General features: G+C 46.8%; 1 protein-coding gene across 1 annotated transcript in view; it reads left to right on the forward strand.

The window, feature by feature from the left end:
* Positions 1 to 4,869: 4,869 nt before the first annotated feature.
* LOC129713247 (leucine zipper putative tumor suppressor 1-like) overlaps positions 4,870 to 21,174 on the forward strand; it is a 35,400-nt gene continuing 19,095 nt past the window's right edge. The window contains exon 1 of the mRNA XM_055662184.1: positions 4,870 to 5,274. The gene's annotated coding sequence lies outside the window, so the exon portion shown is untranslated. The remainder of the gene's footprint in view (positions 5,275 to 21,174) is intronic.

Here is a 21,174-nt window from a genome sequence, read left to right on the forward strand (position 1 = left end):
CAGACACCATTGTATGCAGATGCTGAGAAGTGTGTTCAGCTCTTGCTGAAAACTTCTAATCTTGTGTGTGGACTTGATAAGAAGACGACTAAGATCTTGTCTTTTTGTATGGTCTTTTTTTTCTTTTTTTGGTCTTGCAGAGTTTTCTGTGTCATTTGTGTACAGTTTATGTTTTTTATGTGTGGTCTAGGTCCTTGTGCCTATTATTGTACCTCACCGTACCTGCGCATGTGGCAATAAATAAACTTGACATATTTCCTTCCAAACCCTAATGCAACAAAGATCTGTTGCAAATAGAAGCAGAACATTGGGAATACTCAGCAGGTCAGGCTGCGTATGTGGAAGAGAAACACGGAAGGTCGACAACTACCATCAAATCTAGAGGAGTTTGCACATTCTCCCTGTGACCGTGTGATTTTCCTTTGGGCGCTCCGGTTTCCACTCACATCCCAAAGATGAGTGGGTTTGTAGGTTAATTGGCCTCTGTCAATGGTGTGTGGAGTGGATGAAAAGGAGGGATAACAGAACTGGTGTGATCTATGATTGGGTGCACTCAGTTGGCCATAGAAACATAGTAACATGGAAAATACTTGCAGGAATAGGCCATTTGGCCCTTCGAGCCAGCGCGTACTCCGTCTTCTAGGTTGATTGGCTTATTAAAATTGTAAATTGTCCCTAGAGTTTGTGGGATAGGGCTAGTGTGCGGGGATCGCTGGTCGGCAGGGACTCGGTGGCAAAGGGCCTGTTTCCGCGCTGTATCTCTAAACCAAACTAATCCCAGAGACGTGCGGGTTTGTAGGTTAATGGGCCTCGGTAAAATTGCCCCTAGTGTGTCGAGACTGGATGCGGAAGTGGCATTTAAGAGGCTTTTGGATGGGCACAACAATAGGCAGGGAATAGAGGAATAGAGGAATATCGATTAGGTGGAGGTAGATAAGAGGTGATCTTGGCATCATGTTCGGCACAGACATTGTGGGCTGAAGGGCTTGCTTTTGTGCTGTCCTGTTCTATGTTCTAGTTGCAAGTAAGGACTGCGTGAGTGTGGTGGCGGTGTGCCATGCACCTGTTCCTCATGCCCTGCGACACATTCACACAAGGATGGAGTCACAAGGCTGATGGATTTCTGCTGTTACAAAATCCGCTACACGTCCCCGCTCTGACTCAACACTCCAATAGCAACGGCAACAAACCACTTGACCGGACGGTGGGCAAACGTTAGGCTGCACGCACAGGGAGCTCGGTCAAAGAGGCAGCTTGAATGAGGAGAGACAGTCTGGGCCTCACAGTCTCTACATGTGACAATGCCAATAGTCACAGATCCCCGGAGCAGCGAGTTAGATTTATTCATAATGCCAACAGACCAAGGTGCTTAATACAAGATGGTCATTCCTCCTTCTCTCTGCTCCCATCCAGCAGAAAGTTCAGAAAGCTTGTATCTTCCAGCACCACCAGATTCAGGAACAGCTTCTTTCCCTCTGTTGGTAGACAAAAGTGCTGGAGAAACTCAGCGGGTGCAGCAGCATCTATGGAGCGAAGGAAATAGGCAACGTTTCGGGAGGAAACGTTGCCTATTTCCTTCGCTCCATAGATACTGCTGCACCCGTTGAGTTTCTCCAGCACTTTTGTCTACCTTCGATTTTCCAGCACTTGCAGTTCCTTCTTAAAATCTTCCCTTCTGTTATCAATCTTCTAAACGGCCCTTCCATAAGCTGGGGTACTGTCCGATTCACCTTTGAGGATATTAGACCTTGTCTCTGGAACTGTGCTACAATGCTGAGAACTATGTTGTCCTTTCCCTTTGCTCCACCTACCGTTCTTGAATTTGAACATTGCATCTCTGTATGTCATATCTGATTTGTTTGGCTAGTATGAAAAGCAAACCTTTTCATATTGTACAATAATATTGTACTTGTTTGTGTCCTTTAAAATATTGTCCTTTAGGTGCAACTGTATCGTAAAAAGCAATTGTTGCAGGTATGGGTGAAAAATGATCAACAATATAAAAACTCATCTCCTTGCATCTATCTATTTGCTAATCTCTCTCCTGCTCTCTCTTCTTGCTTATTTATTTTCTTCACTATCTCTTTCCCCCTTTTTATTATACACACTACACTTTTCTCTACCTTTTATTATCTCTTTCTTTCTTATTTCTCTCTTTAAAAAAAAAAAAAAATGAAGTTGTACAGAGAATGTATCATGTTAACATATATTTGGCACCTGTAAAAAGGTACCACTGTATTGAATTGAATTGAATCGAATTGAATACGTTTATTGTCATTCGGACCTTATGGTCTGAACGAAATTTTGTGCCTGCAGTCATACATACAATCATACAATAATAAACAACACTAAACACAACTTAACATCCACCACAGTGAGTCCTCCAAGCACCTCCTCACTGTGGTGGAGGCAAATATCTTAGGGCTGCAATCTCTTCCCTCCTCTTCTCCCTCTGCGCTGAGGTGATACCCCACCCGGCGATGGTACAAACATTGTACTTACAAACATTGTAAGTATTGTACTTACTTCTAATAAAATTTTAAAAAATAATTTTAAAAATATATATATTTGAACAAGTTAGGGCTTTATTCTTTGGAGCGCAGAAGGTTAAGGGGGGACTTGATAGAGGTTTTTAAAATGATGAGAGGGATAGACAGAGTTGACGTGGAAAAGCTTTTCCCACTGAGAGTAGGGAAGATTCAAACAAGGGGACATGACATGAGAATTAAGGGATTGAAGTTTAGGGGTAACATGTGGGGGAACTTCTTTACTCAGAGAGTGGTAGCTGTGTGGAATGAGCTTCCAGTGAAGGTGGTGGAGGCAGGTTCGTTTTTATCATTTAAAAATAAATTGGATAGTTATATGGATGGGAAGGGAATGGAGGGTTATGGTCTGAGCGCAGGTATATGGGACTAGGGGAGATTATGTGTTCGGCACGAACTAGAAGGGTCGAGATGGCCTGTTCCCGTGCTGTAATTGTTATATGGTTATATGGTTATATTGTCCTTTAAAATAAAAAGAGTGCAAAAATTAAATGGTAGTGAAGTGAAACTGTGCAAGGCGGCTCATAGATTCAAGCATTTTGTGAATAGCTGGTCCTAATCTGCATTTCAGTGTCTGATTGGAATCCCCAGAGAGAGAAGTCACACAGAGAGCGAGTGCCTGGCAGGATCGCTTCTAATCTCTAGTAGGGAACAAGGATGCCTGGTTATTACAACACTCCCAGTAACTATCTTCATCCACTCTCTGAATTGCTGCTGGTTAAGATGAAGTGGGAGATCGCTGACGGTAAAAGGGGAGAAGCACATTCCGAGGGACCACCTGTCTGACGAAGGGATCCGACCCAGTAGACAATAGGTGCAGGAGTAGGCCATTCGGCCCTTCGAGCCAGCACCGCCATTCAATGTGATCGTGGCTGATCATCCACAGTTCCTGCCTTCTCCCCATATCCCCTGGCTCCGCTGTCTTCAAGAGCCCTATCAAGCTCTCTCTTGAAAGTATCCACCGTCCTCTGAAGCAGAGAATTCCACAGACTCACAACTCTCTGTGTGGAAAAAGTGTTTCCTCATCTCCGTTCTAAATGCCTTACCCCTTATTCTTAAACGGTGGCCCCTGGTTCTGGACTAACCCAAAACCAGGGGCCACAGTTTAAGAATTGTGACACAGTTTGACCCGAAACGCCATGTATCTACGTTCTACAGAGATGCTGCCTGACCCGCAGAGTTAGTGAGATACAAGCAACTAAACCATCCTAACACAATGCGAGAGCAGTCCTGAGCTTCTACCCTACCTCATTGCAGCCCTCAGACTAATCTTTTATCAGACTTTACTGACTTTATCTTGCACTAACGTTATTCATGTTATTCCCTTTATCATGTACCTATACACTGTGAATGGCTCAAAATGCAATTGTGTATGGTCTTTCCACTGACTGGTTAGCATGCAACAAAAGCTTTTCACTGTACCTCAGTTCAGGTGACAATAAACTAGGCTAAACTATTCCAGCACTTTGCGTCTTTTTTTAAATTAAACCTGCATCTGCAGTTCCTTGTTTTTACACTTCTTCAGGGGTGGTGAGGGTTGATTGGGGTATGGCTTGGTCAGTTTGGTGCTGGGCCTGGCCAAGCTGACCATTCTGTTCCCTGCCATTGAGTTCCGTGACCTCCAGAGCCCAATGCCGTGGTGCTTTGTTTAAAATCCCCACTCCACACCTGCCTCAACTACCCCCTTCCACACACCAACCACCCTCTGAGTGAAAACGTTGCCCCTCAGGTTCACAAGCTCACAGGTTATCAGAGTAGAATTAGGCCATTCAGCCCATTGAGTCTACTCCACCATTCAATCATGGCTGATCTCTGCCTCCTAATCCCATCTTCCTGCCTTCTCCCCATAACCCTTGACACCTGTTCTAATCAATAATTTGTCTATCTCTGCCTTAAAAATAGCCACTGACTTGACCTCTCCAGCCATCTGTGGCAAAGGATTCCAGATTCACCACCCTCTGAGTAAAGACATTTCTCCTCATCCAATTCCTAAAAGAACGTCCTTTAATTCTGAGGCTATGGCCTCTAGTCCTTGACTCTCCCACTAATGGAAACATCCTCTCCACATCCATTCTACCCGAGCCTTTCATTAATTCTGTATGTTTCAATGAGGTACCCCCTCTCATTCTTCTAAACGCCAGCAAGTTTGATTGGAGACGAATTCAGAAAGGGATAGAGTAAGTGTGCAGAAATGTTGACCCTATCACCGATCCATGTTCTCCAGAGGTGCTGCCTTGTCCAGCTGAGTTATTCCAGCACTGTGTGTCGTTTTGTGCAGAGGTTATTTTTTGTCTGCACGGGATTTGGACGGTGCAGCGGCCTCTGAAAGTGTCCCTTTAACAGAGAAAGGCTCTGCTCAGCCCAAGAGCCAATCGATGCTAGTGTTTCTGCAGGGCTGAATGTGTAATGAGGAGGCTGGGCAGTCTGTCGGGCAAGTGTGTGTGTGTGTGTGAAAGAGATTATGCTGCAGGGATTCCTAGCTTTCCCCTAGAGTTGGAAATCTCAGCGCCGGCTGAACAGCGGCAAACCGGGACAGGGTGTAAGAACAACTTTTCTACATTCTGCCTTTGGAAAGATGCTGCCCCGGACGTGACAATGCAAACTGGTGCAAGGATTCAATGTGTGCAAGGTGCGACACTGTAAAATGACCCTTGCAGAGGAAGCTCAGCGGAGGAGCCTGCCAGATATGCATTTGGAGAAGAATGTTATCGCAATAGGACTATGAAGAGAGGTATGATCATTTAAGGTGCACTCTGAAACATACTGGATTCCTGAGCAAAATACGAAGTGCTGGAGTGAGTCGGCGGCTCGGGCAGCATCTGTAGGGGGAATGGATGGGTCCCGGGAAGAAACGTCGCCTGCCAATGTGCCACCAACACACCGTGGTGCCCGAACCGCTGACTTCCTCCAACACTTTGTGTTTTGCTTTAGAAAACACTGTTATCTTACACTGCAGTCGCTGGGCGTCGGGATGTCCCAACTCCCCTTATTTCAACAGGAATCGGCGGAGACATTTGCACTTGAATAGGATATATTTGTTCAAAGGTGTGAACAGCCGGACTGGAAGTTAAGGCCCAGAGAGGGTAGACTCTGGACTTGGAGGGGCAAGGGGGAGGGGAGGGGGGAGAGGGTGAATGAAGAGTGGTGGGATGCAACTGATTTGGGGATTGCTCCACAAAGGCCCAGTATGGATTTGATGGGACGAATGGACTCCTCCCATTTTGGATTAAATCTGTGCACGTCCCGTTACAGGTCTCAGTGACCCCAATTTTGTTGTTAGGAGTTCTGTGAGACCCTCTGTGTGTGCCCCCCCCCGCTCTGTCCCCTGTTTGTTTCGCCATGTTCCTCTCCATTCCCCCTGTAGATGGGCGGCAGGGTGGCGCAGCGGTAGAGTTGCTGCCTTGCAGCACCAGAGACCACGGTGTCTGTACGTTCTCCCCGAGACTGCGCGGGTTTGCTCCGGGTGCTCCGGTTTCCCCCCACGCTCCAGGTTTGTAGATGAAATTGACTTCTGTAAATTGTCCCTAGTGTGCAGGATAGAACTAATGTCGATGGCTCTTCGGCACGGTCTTTATGGGCCGAAGGGGCTGTTTCTGCGCTGTATCTCTAAAGTAAGATCTAAAAGATGCTGCCTGACCCGCAGAGCTCCTCCAGTATGTTGTGTTTCACTGTTTAATGCTAATTGCATATTGTTCTGCTCATTGTTATCAATTAATTCTCCACACAGCTGAACAACTTTGCACATCATTCTTTGCTTGGCTTGACATGATTGTGCTACTCTAGCTGTGTGTTGTTACCCCAGGGCTGCTGTGTTTGTGTTTGGTACCAGCACAAGGATTGGCACCCTCTGCTCGCTCGCTTGCTCTGTATACATTTGCAGCCTTGGGTTGGAGCTCTTTGGTGCTAAACTCATTAAATATCATGGACACAAAATGTTGGAGTAACTCAGTGGGTCAGGCAGGCAGCATCTCTGAAGAAAAGGAATAGATGATGTTCGGATCGAGACCACTCTTCAGTCTGAAGAAGTGTCTCAACCCGAAACGTCACCTATTCTTTTTCTCCAGTCCGTTCAGCCACCGGGTCTAATCTGCCATTCAATCATAGCTGATCTATGTTTCCCTCTCAACCCATTATTCTGCCTTCTCCCTATAACCCCTGACACCCGTACAAATCAACCTTTTCTCCAGAGATGTTGCCTTACCCACTGAATTGCTCCAGTGTTTTGTGTCTATCTTTGTCAAATGGTCTTAGATGGCAGAACTTTAAGGTGAAGAGGGCAAAGTCTAAAGGAGATGTGGAGGCCAAATATCTTTACACAGAGAATGATGGATGCCAGGAATACGCTGCCAGGGGTGGTGATGGTGGAGTAGATATGATAGGGGCATTGAAGGGGCTTTTGGGTAGACCCATGGAGGTAAGGATGGCGACATGTCAGCATATGGTCATATGGTTATAGCGGGCTGAAGTGACATGTACCTGTGCTATGCTGTTTAGTTTGGAGATGTAGTGCGGAAACAGGCCCTTCGGCCCATCAAGTCCCTGCCGACCAGCGATCACCGCACACTAACACTATCCTACACACACTAGGTCAATTTCCAATGATACCAAGCCAATTAATCAACAAACCTGTACGTCTTTGGACTGGGGAAGAAAACCAGAGATCCAGAAGAAACCCCACACAGGTCAAGAAAAGGATGTACAAACTCCATACAGACAGCACCCGTGGTCAGGATCGAACCTGGGACTCGGGCGCTGTAAGGCGGCAACTCTAATGCTGCACCACCCCTCAGTGCCACTCCATACGCTCGAGGCTCAATGGTACGAGCAAAGGATAAGCTCCAGTAGCAAGCCCATGCCATGCAAGCACAATCTGAGTTGACAGGTGCAACCATCTTGGGTGTCAATCTCCATAAGTGTCAGACTCAGGCAATTCAACGCATTCACTGTAGAAAGACCAGCGTGCAAAGTTGGAGTAAAGACTGTATGCCAAAGTAGTGGCCGTCAAGCAACTGCTCACTAAAAACGCAACACAGGCTCGCGTAATGAAATTGCTGAGCATTGCAAGGAGCACAATTTAAAATTGTAGCCACCCCACTGAAGGCAAGAGCAAAATGTAATATAATAGTTAATAACTGAGCCGATGCCAGGAGTATTGACAAAGCTCAGTTGAAAATGTATTCTGAAGGAATGCTGAGACATTGGGAATGAGAGAATATATCATTTTCCTCAATGCACGCAAGGTCAAGTTAGATTTTAGAGATACAGCGTGAAAAATAGGCCCTTCGGCCCACAGAGTCTGCTCCGACCAGCGATCACCCTGTGGACTAGCACGATCCTACACACTAGGAACAAATGAAACTTTTACTGGGAAAACTCACGGGAGGAGAGGAGGAGAAATGTCTTTAGTCAGAGGATGGTGAAACTGGAATTCTTTGCCACAGAAGGGTGTGGAGGCCAAGTCAGTGGATATTTTTAAGGCAGAGATAGATAGATTCTTGATTAGTAAGGGTGTCAGGTGTTATGGTGAGGAGGCAGGAGAATGGGAGATAGATCAACCATGATTGAATGGCGGGGTTAGACTTGATGGGCCGAATGGCCTAATTCTGCTCCTGTCACTTATGACCTTATGAAGACACCAAACCTAAAAGAATGTACACAAAAAAGCTGGAGAAACTCAGCGGGTGCAGCAGCATCTATGGAGGGAAGGAGAAGGGCCGAAACCCTTCTTCAGGCCCAGCTCCATAGATGCTGCTGCACCCGCTGAGTTTCTCCAGCTTTTTTGTGTACCTTCGATTTTCCAGCATCTGCAGTTCCTTCTTAAACCTAAAAGAATGTTGTACCTTCAATAAAGTCAAGGTGAGTCTTAAAGTTGATGAGTCAAAGCCATGACTGAAAAGAGCAAATCATTTTACTCCTATTCCTTCTGACCTTGTGTCCACAATGTACATTCTCATCTCTGATTCACCCGAAGGTCTTGGCACACAAACATATTCGAGCAAACTGAACCTCTTCCCTTTATGATGCGTGCCAAGACCCTGAACATGAGTCAAATGCCTCTCTTTAACCTCTCTTTCCAGATTAGGTCAAACCTGATATCTTCTATACTTTGCGTGCCAACAATCTAGCTGGAAGGCTGACAATGTTCTGCTACTAAAGATGTTCTAAAGTAATGTTTCGTGTTAATATTCAGTTCAGTTCTGTTTAGTTTATTGCCACATGCACTGAGGTACAGTGAAAAGTTTTTGTTGCGTGCTAACCAGTCAGCAGAAAGACAATACATGATTACAGTCAAGCCATCCACAGTGTAGATACTTGATACTCAATCTTTCTGCTTATTACTTGTTAGAATCGTCATCCATCCATGTTCAGAGACTCGGTCCGAAATGTTGCCTATTTCCTTTGCTCCATAGATGCTGCTGCACCCGCTGAGTTTCTCCAGCACTTTTATCTCTATCTCCACAGATGCTGCCTGACTTTGTGATTTTTAGTAAACCAGCATCTGCAGTTACTTCTCTCTTATTTCTTGTGTTGACTTTTCTGTGCACTTTGAAATTTCAGCTTCCCCACTTAGAGTCACGGAGCAGGGAAACAGGCTATCCTGACTATGGATACTCTCTGTACGGACTTTGTATGTTCTCCTTGTGACCACGTGGATTTTCGCGGGATGCTCTTGTTTCCTCCCACACTCCAAAGACGTGCAGGTTTGTTGGTTGGACACAAAATGCTGGAGTAACTCAGCGGGTCAGGCAGCATCTCTGTAGAAAAATGTTGGGTGATGGAACCTTTTTTCAGACCTTTTTCTTAAGAGATGCTGACTGACCCGCTGGGTTACACCATCACTTTGTGTCTATCTTTGGTATAAACTAGTATCTGCAATTCCTTCCTACAGGTTTGGAGGGTTAATTGGCTTCTGTAAATTGTAAATTGTCCCTAGTGTGTAGGATAGAGCTGGGTACGGAGTGATCACTGGTCGGCATGGATTCGATGGGCCGAAGGGCTTGTTTCCACGTTGTATCTCTAAAGTCTAAATGAAGCTGAAAGCAAGATTAAAAATTGACCCATTCTGAGAGAGAACATTTCAATTCCATATCTCAGATATTTGTTTGATATCGCCTTGCCACATTAGCGAGGGTAAGCTTGTTACCGGAACCGCTGCAGTGCGGACATCACCTGTAACCTGCCTCGAGGGAGGGAGCGGGAGGAATCATTGCTTTACGCAAATTCAAAGGGCAGAGGTGGCTGAAGAGTTTGATCGAGTTGTAAATGATCTGAGTGAGCTGCTCTGGGTTACAGCTGGGACGTCCACTTGCTGCTTATTTCAGGATGTCAGGGGAAAAAAAAGCCAACTTGTCCCAGCTTGTGTTTCACTGGTAGACCTTTCAAGCAGCTGCCCACAGAAGTAAGTCACTGACACCCGACACTGCAGTGTGTTGGCACTGGGTCAAATGGTTCCCCCAGCTACAGCGCTGGGCAAAACGATGGGGCATCAACGTGTTAATATACCATAAGACACGGGCGGCCCAGCGATAGAGTTGATGCCTTACGGCACCAGAGACCAGGGTTCGATCCTGACTATGAGTGCTGTCTGTATGGGCTTTGTATACTCTCCCTGGGACCATGTGGGTTTCACCAGGTGCTCAGGTTTCCTCGCACATTCTAAAGGCGTGCAGGCCTGTGGCTTCTGGTGTGTACGGGATAGAACTAGTGAATGTGGGCAGAGTTACTGCCTTGCAGCGCCAGAGGCCCGGGTTCGATCCTGACTACGGGTGCTGTCACTGCGGAGCCTACACGTTTTCCCAGTGACCACGTGGGTTTTCTTCTGGGTGCTCGGTTTTCCTCCCACATTCCACAAACGTGCAGGATGGTAGATGAATTGTCCCTAGTGTGGAGATGGGATGACATAGAACTGGTCAGCGCAGACTCGGTGGGCTGATGGGCCTATTTCCACGCTGTATCTCTAAACTAAAAGGCCATAAGATATACGGGCAGAATTAGGCCATTAAGCCATCGCATCTGCCCTATCATCCAATCATTTTTTTCCATTCTCCTGCCTTCTCCCTATAACCTTAGACACCCTAACTACTCTAGGCCCTCTCAATCTCTTGTGTTGGGAGGAACTGCAGATGCTGGTGTAAACCCTTCCTTTTCAATCTCTTGCCTTGATGGGGCATTGGGGAGGGCAATGTTTTCTCCAAGTCCCATGGCTGTACGATTCTGCAGCCTGGGATGACCAAGGTACTGCACCCCTCTGAATGCACCGTTGAGGTGGACTCCAAGATCGGTGGAGCTCTGGAAGGGAAAGGCCCAGGCAGGGGGGCTGGTTCTCCGTGGGCAAGAGCACTAGATGTGAGCCAGAGTCTGGGGCAAGAGGGTCTTTAGAGCGGGTGGCTCGCAGTCTATGGGCGGTAGAAGTGGGACGAGTGTGGGGAGTTGCGTAAATGATCAGTAAGGGAGGAGATGTTTTTCAAGTCATGGCTCACTTGGTTTTGGTATTAATCCATTATGGACATGTCTGCCTAAATATAACAAACCAGCCTGAAAAAGGGTCCCGGCCTGAGACTTCACCTATTCATGTTCTCCAGAGGTGCTGCCTGACCTGCCGAGTTACTCTCCCACTTTAGAAAGAAGATAAGGAGGAATTTATTTTGTCAGAGGGTGGTGAATCTGTGGAACTCGTTGCCACAAAGGGCTGTGAAGGCCAAGTCAATGGGTATTTTTAAGGTGGAGATTGAGGAGAATGGGGTTGAGAGGGAATGGTAGATCAGCCATGACTGAATGATGGAGTAGACTTGATGGGCCAAATGGCCTACTTCTGCTCCTATGACTTATGAACCTTGTGTCTTTCTTTGTAAACCAACATCTGTAGTTCCTAAGGTAGACAAAAATGCTGGAGAAACTCAGCGGGTGAGGCAGCATCTATGGAGCGAAGGAATAGGTGATGTTTCGGGTTGAGTCCTTTTCCTAATGTCTCCTCTCTCTTAATTAAAATCAGTTTTGTGTGCTATCCAGGCCCAGCATTACCATAGGAAAGGCACAAAGTGCTGGAGTATCTCAGCTGGTCAGGCAGTATCCCTGGAGAACATGGAGAGGTGACGTTTTGGGGTGGGACCCTTTTTCAGACTGTTTGCAGGGGTGGGAGGAACGAAAGCTAGAGGAGGGGAAGGATGAAGCCTGGCAGATCATTACTATCAGGCACATCAGGTAGTGCAAAAGAAAATAAACAGATTGCAGAATATTGTGTTACAGCTATTGAGAAAGTGCCAATTTGAAAAAAAAAGTGCAAGGGCTACAATGAGGTAGATGAGAAGATCAGGAATTATTTCCTAGCATATGAGATTATGATGGTGAAAGGGGGTCACAACTTGTTCTTCCAAGGGTTAAGTACTTTACTGGGAGTATTTCAGAGTTCCCCAATATCAGACATCGCAAGGGGCAGCACGGTGGAACAGCTGTAGAGTTGCTGCCTTACGGCGCCGGAGACCCGGGTTCAATCCTGACTTCAGGTTCTGCCTGTACGGAGTTTGTGCATTCTCCCAGTGATTGTGTGGGTCTTCCTCTGGTGTTCCGGTTTCCTCCCACACTCCAACGACATAAAGTTGTGTAGGCTAATTGGCTTCGGTAAAAATCCTAGTGTGTCGGATAGTACTAGTGTATGGGGATTGCTGGTCGGCATGGACTCCTTGGGCTGAAGGGCCTGTTTCTGCGCTGTATCTCTAAAGTGAGGAAGTCATTTCCCCAATGAATAGAACTCTCTCAGCACAGATGCTCTTCATCCTGTTGCAGAAATAAAGTGGCCTTTAATTTTCAATTCATTGATGCATCATTTTAGAAAATGCAATTGTGACACTTCATTCATCAGCCTGGAGTTTGAACAGCTTTTGCGAATGAGACTTGGGAGGTAATTTTGAGGAAGAAGCTGCAAGTGGCTCTTTGAGGGCCCCTCCTCTCTCTCGCCTTCCAGAAGCAACTTGTTGAGACAGGCAACACTGGCCCGAAAATAACTCTGGTGCGTGACGTGCCAGTCCAGATTCCAGGTGTAAGTTTACAGCATTGAAAGCCACCATGGAACGACTGAAATAGCTCGACCCTGTGGCTGGAACCGGGCCAGTATTCACTTCTGTTTCAAATTTGGTAGCGATCCAAGGAGAAGTATTTCATCAATGGTCGGGCAATGTTAACCAAAAGATGGGGCTGCCTTTATAATCAGTGTTTAATTTTTAAATATTCCATCGACAGAGCATATTCTGCATTCTCTGTGAAGATGGTTATAAGATTGAGGTTAATCAAGTGATTTGAGAGGAGATATAGTTGCAGCCACATTGTTATATGAATGGAGTCATGCACAGGGCAAGGGTGTCCTTGAGGCACATTAATTTGTGCCCATCAATAACAACATCCCTTAATGTGATAATGTCGTCTGAAAATAATCTCATGGGCATGTTGTCAGGCAATGTCGTAGAAGGTTAGACTTTACTTTCATGGTGCCGGGCGGAAACAGCACTTCAGGCCACCGAGTCCGCACCGACCATCATCACTCATTGACACCAGCTCTGTGTTATCCAACTTGCTCACCCACTCCCTACACACCAGGGACAATTTACTGAGGCAGTGCTCCTTTACTTCTCCTGACTACGGGTGCTGTCTGTACGGAGTTTGTACCTTCTTGGTACAATACATTTATTCATTCATTCATTCACCATGTGGGTTTCCAAAGACATGCGGGTTTTGTAGGTTAATTGGCTTCTGTAAATTGTCCCTAGTGTGTAGGATAGAACTAGTGTGCAGGTGAACGCTGGCCCGGCACGGATTCGGCAGGCCGAAGGGCCTGTTTCCACACTAGAAACATAGAAAATAGGTGCAGGAGGCCATTCGGCCCTTCGAGCCAGCACCGCCATTCATTGTGATCATGGCTGACCGTCCCCTATCAATAACCCGTGCCTGCCTTCTCCCCATATCCCTTGACTCCACTAGCCCCTAGAGCTCTATCTAACTCTCTCTTAAATCCATCCAGTGATTTGGCCTCCACTGCCCTCTGTGGCAGGGAATTCCATAAATTCACAACTCTCTGGGAGAAAAAGTTTTTTCTCACCTCAGTCTTAAATGACCTCCCCTTTATTCTAAGAATATCTTTATCTTTAACCTACACTCTATCTTTAACCTACACTAAACTAAACTACAGCAAACAGGCACCAAATGCTGGAGTAATTCAGCAGGTCAGGCAGCAGAAAGTGCTGGAGTAACTCAGCGGGACAGGCAGCATCGCTGGAGAAAAGGAATAGATGACGTTTTGGGTGGGAATCTTTCCTCTGACTCCAGCAATGTGTCCCTTGCTCAGCTACACACTGCCACGGGACTGAAGCTCTTGCAATTAGCCAGCCCACTCACCAGCTTGTGGCTTCACAAATTCCATTGGAAACCAACTTCCACCTACGCCCTTTCAACTTGGAACTCTTTTTGCTGCTCTCATTGTTTTCATTTACTAAGGACAAAAGCTGAAGATGGAGCTTTATACGTGGATTTCTAAGAAACATAAGGAACATAATTTCTAAGGAGTAACTACGGAACATAATTTCTATCGGATTAATGCAACTAGCACCTGAAGTATTTGCTTTCATCCAGGTATTCTAGGTAGATTTCAACTGTGTTATGAATGAAACCCACTTGGGGCCCATTTAAAGCCACACTATCCATGCATTCCATGAATTCTGCTTTTAAATATTTAACAAAACAGATGATATTCTGAAATTAAAAAATCACCACGACAGATAAAAGAATAAGTATGCTTACCTGAGCGGCAAAGCTTAAAATCACCATTGGGGTACCACAAGAGTAAACTCTTTTGCGGGGTGGCAGGCAGAATTGTATTGTGCAAATTCGGGTCGCTGGACCCAGCACTCTCCCCAACATCACAGCAGTGGCACCTTCATCCATCCACAACACTTAAAGGTTTGCTTCACCAGAGAACTTCTGTGCAAATTAATGTCAGCTTCCCCATCCATCCACCCGACCTCTGGTGGCACGGTGGCACAACGGCAGAACTACTGCCTTGCAGCGCCAGAGACCCAGGTTCGATCCTGACCACGGATGCTGTCTGTACGGAGTTTGTACGTTCTCCCCGTGACCTGCGTGGGTTTGCTCCGAGATCTTTGTCTCCTCCCACACTCCAGGTTTGTAGGTTAATCGGCTTGATATCGTGTGTGTGTGTTAGTATGGGTGTTAGTGTGTGTGTGTGTGTGTGTTAGTGTGTGTGTAAAGGGCCTGTCCCACGAGCATGCGACTCCATGCGGCAAGCCCGACATAACGTGGTCGCTTGAGCCGTACGGCCTCGCGCGGGGCCTGTCCCACTTCGATCGCCGGAGTTGTGCGGAGCTGGTCCCAACGTCGCGCGGGGCTCCGAAAAACTGACTGCGTACAAAAATTCCGAGCGGCGACGGCCTGCCGGCCCGCAGTCGCCTCGACACCGTACGCACCGCCTCGTCGCCGTACGTCACGCACGAACTTCCCGCGGACTTCGCTCAAACTTCATGTCACTCACTCGACCTCCACGCAGCCCCCACTTCAGGCTTGCTGCATGCAGTCGCATGCTCGTGGGACAGGCCCTTTAGTGTGCGGGGCTTGCAGGTCGGTGTGGGCCGAAGGGCCTGTTTCCACGCTGTGTCCAAGAACTAAATTAAACTTTCACATACTATGGGGGGGGGGGGGGGGGAGAGTGAGAGTGGGTGAGAGAGAACAAGCAAGCAAGCAAGCTAGCTGCAAATCTCCCAACACCTTTTGCTTGTAAAAGGTGTTGTTTATGGCAACAATAAACAGACCATTTGTTCATTTGAACCAAGTAATTAAAGCATTAAGCAGGACAGGAACACTTTAAAGGTGTGCAGTAGTTCGGCTGAAAAGACTGAATTAGGAGACACACACTCCGCTGCGAATCACAATATGTGTTGAAATCTGTTTGGATTGTTGTGCATGGTTAGATTTACAACATAGCATCCATCCTACTTGACACCAAAGATCTTATATCGCTCTAAGATCTTTGCTTGACACAAGGAGAAGTGGAGGTGTGGACTTCCAGCATTGGGTAACTACTGTGGATAAAAGCTGTGGATAAGGAATACAGAATGTGCGATTGAAACCTACACTTACATGGATCACTGTATCTAATAGAACATAGAACAGCATAGCACAGGAATTGGCTCTTTGGCCCGTAATGTTTGTGCCAAACATGAAGCCAAGTTAAACTGATCTCATCTGCCTGTACATGATCCGTATCCCTCTATTCCCTGCACTTCCATGTAGTTATCCAGAAGGCTCTTAAATGCCACAATCATATATCTGCCTCCACCACCACCACCACACCTGGAAATGCGTTCCAAGCACCCACCACCTTTTAAAAAAAAACCTTGCTCCTCACATCTCCAATAAACGTACCCGCTCTCATCCTATAGCTGTGTCCTCTGGTGTTGGATGTTTCCACCCTGGGTGGAAGGTTTTGACTGTCTACCCTCAAGGATGGCTGGTCGCCCTGTCTCCATGCTGTAGAGCTCTATGTCTCTCTTTTTTTTAAATTTCAAAATAGACTTTATTCAATTGATAAATATATGCAATTCATGAAACATTCGAACAAAAAATTCATCCGACATTTTCGGAGACTATGCAAATTTTTTCAGTACAATTTTTTTTACATTTGTCAAATTCCACCAAATTGTCCCCCTCACCCGTGCCACTCTGTGGCCCCTGTCCAAGTAATACATATATACAATGTGTACACAGTGCTCTATGTGTCTCTCTCACTTCGCTACAGGGTGGAGTTTTTACAGCCTTCCTGTAATGTGTGGGTTTCTCTCCACATGTTTCCCCCATCTCCACACATCCCAAAGACATGCTGGTACACATGCCCCTTGGCCTCTACACATTGCCCCTGCTGTAAATTGGTGGCAGGAGGATTGGGAGTGCATTGATGGGTGTATGAGAGGGATTAGGTTGCATAAGGAGGGCATAACTTAGATGAGTTGAGTACAGTTTAAAGGAGATGCGCGGGGGCAAGTATTTGTTGCTCGGAGGGTGATGAGTGCCTGGAACGAGCTGCCAGGGTTGTTGGTTGAGGCAGCTTTGGATAAGTATGTGAATATGCGGGGAACGAAGGGATATAGATTATGTATGGGTGCATAAGAGATGGTCTTGGCATCAAGTTAGGCACAGACATTGTGGCTGAAGGGCCTGTTCTTGTGCTGTACTGTTCTATATTTTATGTCCTTTAGTTCACTTTAGAGATACATCAATTTACCTACATTAACCTACAAACCTGCATGCCTTTGGAATGTGGGAGGTAACCGGAGTACCCAGAGAAAACCCTCGCGGTCACAGGGAGAACATGCAAACTCCGTACAGACAGCACCCGTAGTCGGGATCGATCCCAGGTCTCTGGCGCTGTGAGGCAGCGGATCTACCACTGCGACACTGTGCCGCCCCTTGTGCTTGTTGGCATGTACTAGCTCTAGAATTACCACAGCTATTCAAGTCACAAAGCAAAGAAACATAACTGCTGCTGGGATGTTTGTGCTGTTTTATGTTCTATTCTAACTAAAGGATGTTGTAGACTTGGGGCATGGATTTGAACAAAAATAAGTTGATTCTGGGCCTGGGAGATTTGCGCATTACTTGAAACAGGGAAATCTGGGGTAAGGGAGAGGAGATGATGCCAGTTGCTGCAGGAGGTGACTGGCTGAGGATGGGGCAGGGGCTGTGGGCCTATGTACGTCAGGGGCATTCCTGCATTGTGTAGCACCACACGACAGAAAGGGAAGGTTTCTCAGTGGCTGGGACGTGCAGGGTCTGGCTGCCAGGGTATTGTTCTGAGTCAACAGGCTGCATGCGGTGTGTGGGCATGGATCGGGCAGGGTTGCTGGGCCTGATGCCAACACTGCCAGCTGACAAAAGGCAAGTGACCGCAAGTGGCCGATGGCAGGTTTAGCTCAACTCACAGCAGAGGCATCGACGGAGGGTAGCGTGTGGCAACTGGGCCCATATATATGTGTGTGTGTGTGTGTGTGTGTGTGGTCCCATAATCGCCACACACTGTGAACGCTTCCTCTTTGTAAAAGCGAAGTGGGATTAGATTTCTGATATTGGTGCCCTGCCTTCAGCTGCCCCCATCCCAAGCCCCACTCAATTTCTCCAACCCTGTCTCCTCCTGCAATTGTGACAATGATTGTTGCTAAATATTTGGAGTCCCTCCAACCTGCTGGTAATTCATTTCTTATTAAGAGAGTCATAGAGTGATACAGTGTGGACACAGGCCCTTAAACCCAACTTGCCCACACCAGCCACTCAAATTTCTCGTATGTTGCGAAACATACTTGGCTTGGTTCTTGGTTTCTTGGTTCTCCAAAATATTCCAAATGGAATTTAAACTGGAGGTGGATAATAACGTATGATTATGATGTCCCGTCTACACTGGGGCATTTTGCCCATATCCCTCCAAACCTGCCCTATCCATGTACATGGTAGACAAAAGTGCTGCAGAAACTCAGCGGGTGCAGCAGCATCTATGGAGCGAAGGAAATAGGCAACGTTTCGGGCTGAAACCCTTCTTCAGACTGATGGGGGTGGGGGGAGACGGGGAGAAGAAAGGAAAAAGGAGGAGGAGGAGCCCGAGGGCTGAGGGAGAGGTAGGAAGGGGGAGGAGACAGCAAGGGCTACCGGAATTGTGAGAATTCAATGTTCATGCCACCAGGATGCAGACTCCCCAAGCGGAATATGAGGTGCTGTTCCTCCAATTTCTGGTGTTGCTCACTCTGGCCGTGGAGGAGGCCCAGGACAGAGAGGTCGAATACGGAATGGGAAGGGGAGTTGAAGTGCTGAGCCACCGGGAGGTCAGGTTGGTTAGTGCGGACCGAGTGGAGGTGTTCGGCGAAACGATCGCCAAGCCTACGCTTGGTCTCACCGATATAGATCAGCTGACATCTGACATCTAGAGCCATGATTGAATGGCAGAGTAGATTTGATAGGCCTAATTCATAAGATCATAAGTGATAGGAGAAAATTAGGCCATTCGATCCACATGGCCTACCCCGTCATTCAATCATGTCTGATCTATCTCTCCCTCCTAACCCCATTCACCTGCCTTCTCCCCATAACCTCTGACACACCTACCCTAATTCTGCATCAACTTGTACTTGTGCTACATGCAGTCAAGCCAAGTCTCAAGTCTTATTTTTCACATACACTACGAGAGTAGTGAAATGACTTTCTATTCCTGATTGTGTGCAACTACTTGAGATATCAAATTTAAACGGATCATAAACAAATTCTTTTACTAATAAATAATGGAAGGAAAAACGTTTTGAGTTAGTCCCTCAGCTAGGCGTCACACTGAACCTCTGGGAGAAAAGGTGATGTTTTTGGGTCGGAGGCGTTTGCCTGACCGTAGCAGTTGAAAACAGCTGGAACAGTCCGTTGCAGGGGGTGGAAGGGGTCTCCCATGATTTTATCTCGGTCTCATTCACTGAGTACATTGACTTTCTATTCCTGATTGTTACTACTTGAGATATCTTTTGACGGAGCAAATTAAATACTGCCTATAGACGCAAAAAGTTTGAGTAGCTCACCTGGTCAAACAACATCTCTGGAGAATAGGTGATGTTTTGGGTCGAGACCCGCCTTCAGTTTAAACCAGCATCTGTAGTTCTTTCCTTCACTTGAAACGCTGCCTGTTGTATTAATGAAGCATGCAGTCTCTTCAAAGAGTATTCTTTCAGCATTTCATTATATGTTTAGCCACTAGATCTTTCGTCTCATTAAACCAGTCATCGCTTACTGGGATTTGTGAATGAGTTTAAATGCTTTCTAATCCAAATTGTTGATTTTTGGAATATCTCATTTTAATGTGCTTCATTTGATAAATCCCGTGACTCTTCAGAACCAGTGTCGGTGGAGTAACGGATTCTCGGAGTGACCATCTTTCGGATACTCAAGAACGGGCAGCACAGTGGTGCAACTGGTAGAGCTGCTTCTTCACAGCTGTTTCCACCCTGACCTCAGGAGCTGTCTGTGTGGAGCTTGCACGCTCTCCAAGTTACCGCGTGGTTTCACTCCAGGTGCTTCGGTTAATTGGCCTCTGTAAAATATTGGCCCAATGATTTGTACACTCTGGAGTTTAGAAGGATGAGAGGTTATCTCATTGAAACATATAAGATTGTTCAGGGCTTGGACACGCTAGAGGCAGGAAACATGTTCCCTTAAGTTGGGGGGGGAGTCCAGAACCAGGGGCCACAGTTTAAGAATAAGGAGTAAGCCATTTAGAACGGAGACGAGGAAACACTTTTTCTCACAGAGAGTGGTGAGTCTGTGGAATTCTCTGCCTCAGAGGGCGGTGGAGGCAGGTTCTCTGGATGCTTTCAAGAGAGAGCTAGATAGGGCTCTTAAAAATAGCGGAGTCAGGGGATATGGGGAGAAGGCAGGAACGGGGTACTGATTGGGGATGATCAGCCATGATCACATTGAATTGCGGTGCTGGCTCGAAGGGCCAAATGGCCTACTCCTGCACCTATTGTCTATTGTCTATAAGTGTGTAGGGAGTGGATGCGAAAGTGGTTTAAGATAGATCTGGTGTGGATGGGTCGTCTGAAGAGCGTGAAGAAGGATCCCAACCCGAAATGTCAGTTCTCTCCAGAGATGCTGCCTGACCCACCGAGTTACTCCAGCACTCTGTGTCTATCTTTGGATTGACGATTGATGGTCAGGGTGAACTCAATGGGCTGAACGACAGTTTCCATGCTGTCTCTTGCAATCAAAGAATCAAAAGAGGTGGTGTAAAAGATTCCCTGCTGTCCTATGTCTGAGAAAAAGAGACTTATCCTGGGGATGATATCAATTTCTCCCACTAATGCAGATGATCTGGTCCATGTTGTTGGAGTTTGCTGGAGTTTGCTGCGGAATCTGTCTCCTTAGATCCTGGTGAACTTCTACCGCTGCACCATCGAGAGCATCCTTACCAACTGCATCACAGTATGGTATGGCAACTGCTCTGTCTCCGACCGAAAGGCATTGCAGAGGGTGGTGAAAATTGCCCAACGCATCACCGGTTCCTCGCTCCCCTCCATTGAGTCTGTCCAAAGCAAGCGTTGTCTGCGGAGGGCGCTCAGCATCGCCAAGGACTGCTCTCACCCCAACCATGAACTGTTTACCCTCCTACCATCCGGGAGGCACTACAGGTCTCTCCGTTGCTGAACCAGCAGGTCGAGGAACAGCTTCTTCCCGGCGGCTGTCACTCTACTCAACAACGTACCTCGGTGACTGCCAATCACCACCCCCCCCGGACACTTATTATTATTTATTCAAATCATTTGCTATGTCGCTCTTCCAGGGAGATGCTAAATGCATTTCGTTGTCTCTGTACTATACACTGACAATGACAATTTAAATTGAATCTGAATCTGAATCTTAATTGACTTTATACTTGGCATAGGCACAGTTAGTAGAGATGCCTTATTATTGCCTTCAATCCTGACCTGCAGTGCTGTCTGTTTGTACATTCTGCTTGTACCTGCTAGGGTTTCCCAGAGGTAACAGCCCCTTCAGCCCACCCTGTCCGTGCCAACCATCAGGTGGCCAACTATAATCTTCCCATTAACCA

The sequence above is a fragment of the Leucoraja erinacea genome, chromosome 35 (assembly GCF_028641065.1).
Source record: "Leucoraja erinacea ecotype New England chromosome 35, Leri_hhj_1, whole genome shotgun sequence".
Taxonomy (NCBI): Eukaryota; Metazoa; Chordata; class Chondrichthyes; order Rajiformes; family Rajidae; genus Leucoraja; species Leucoraja erinaceus.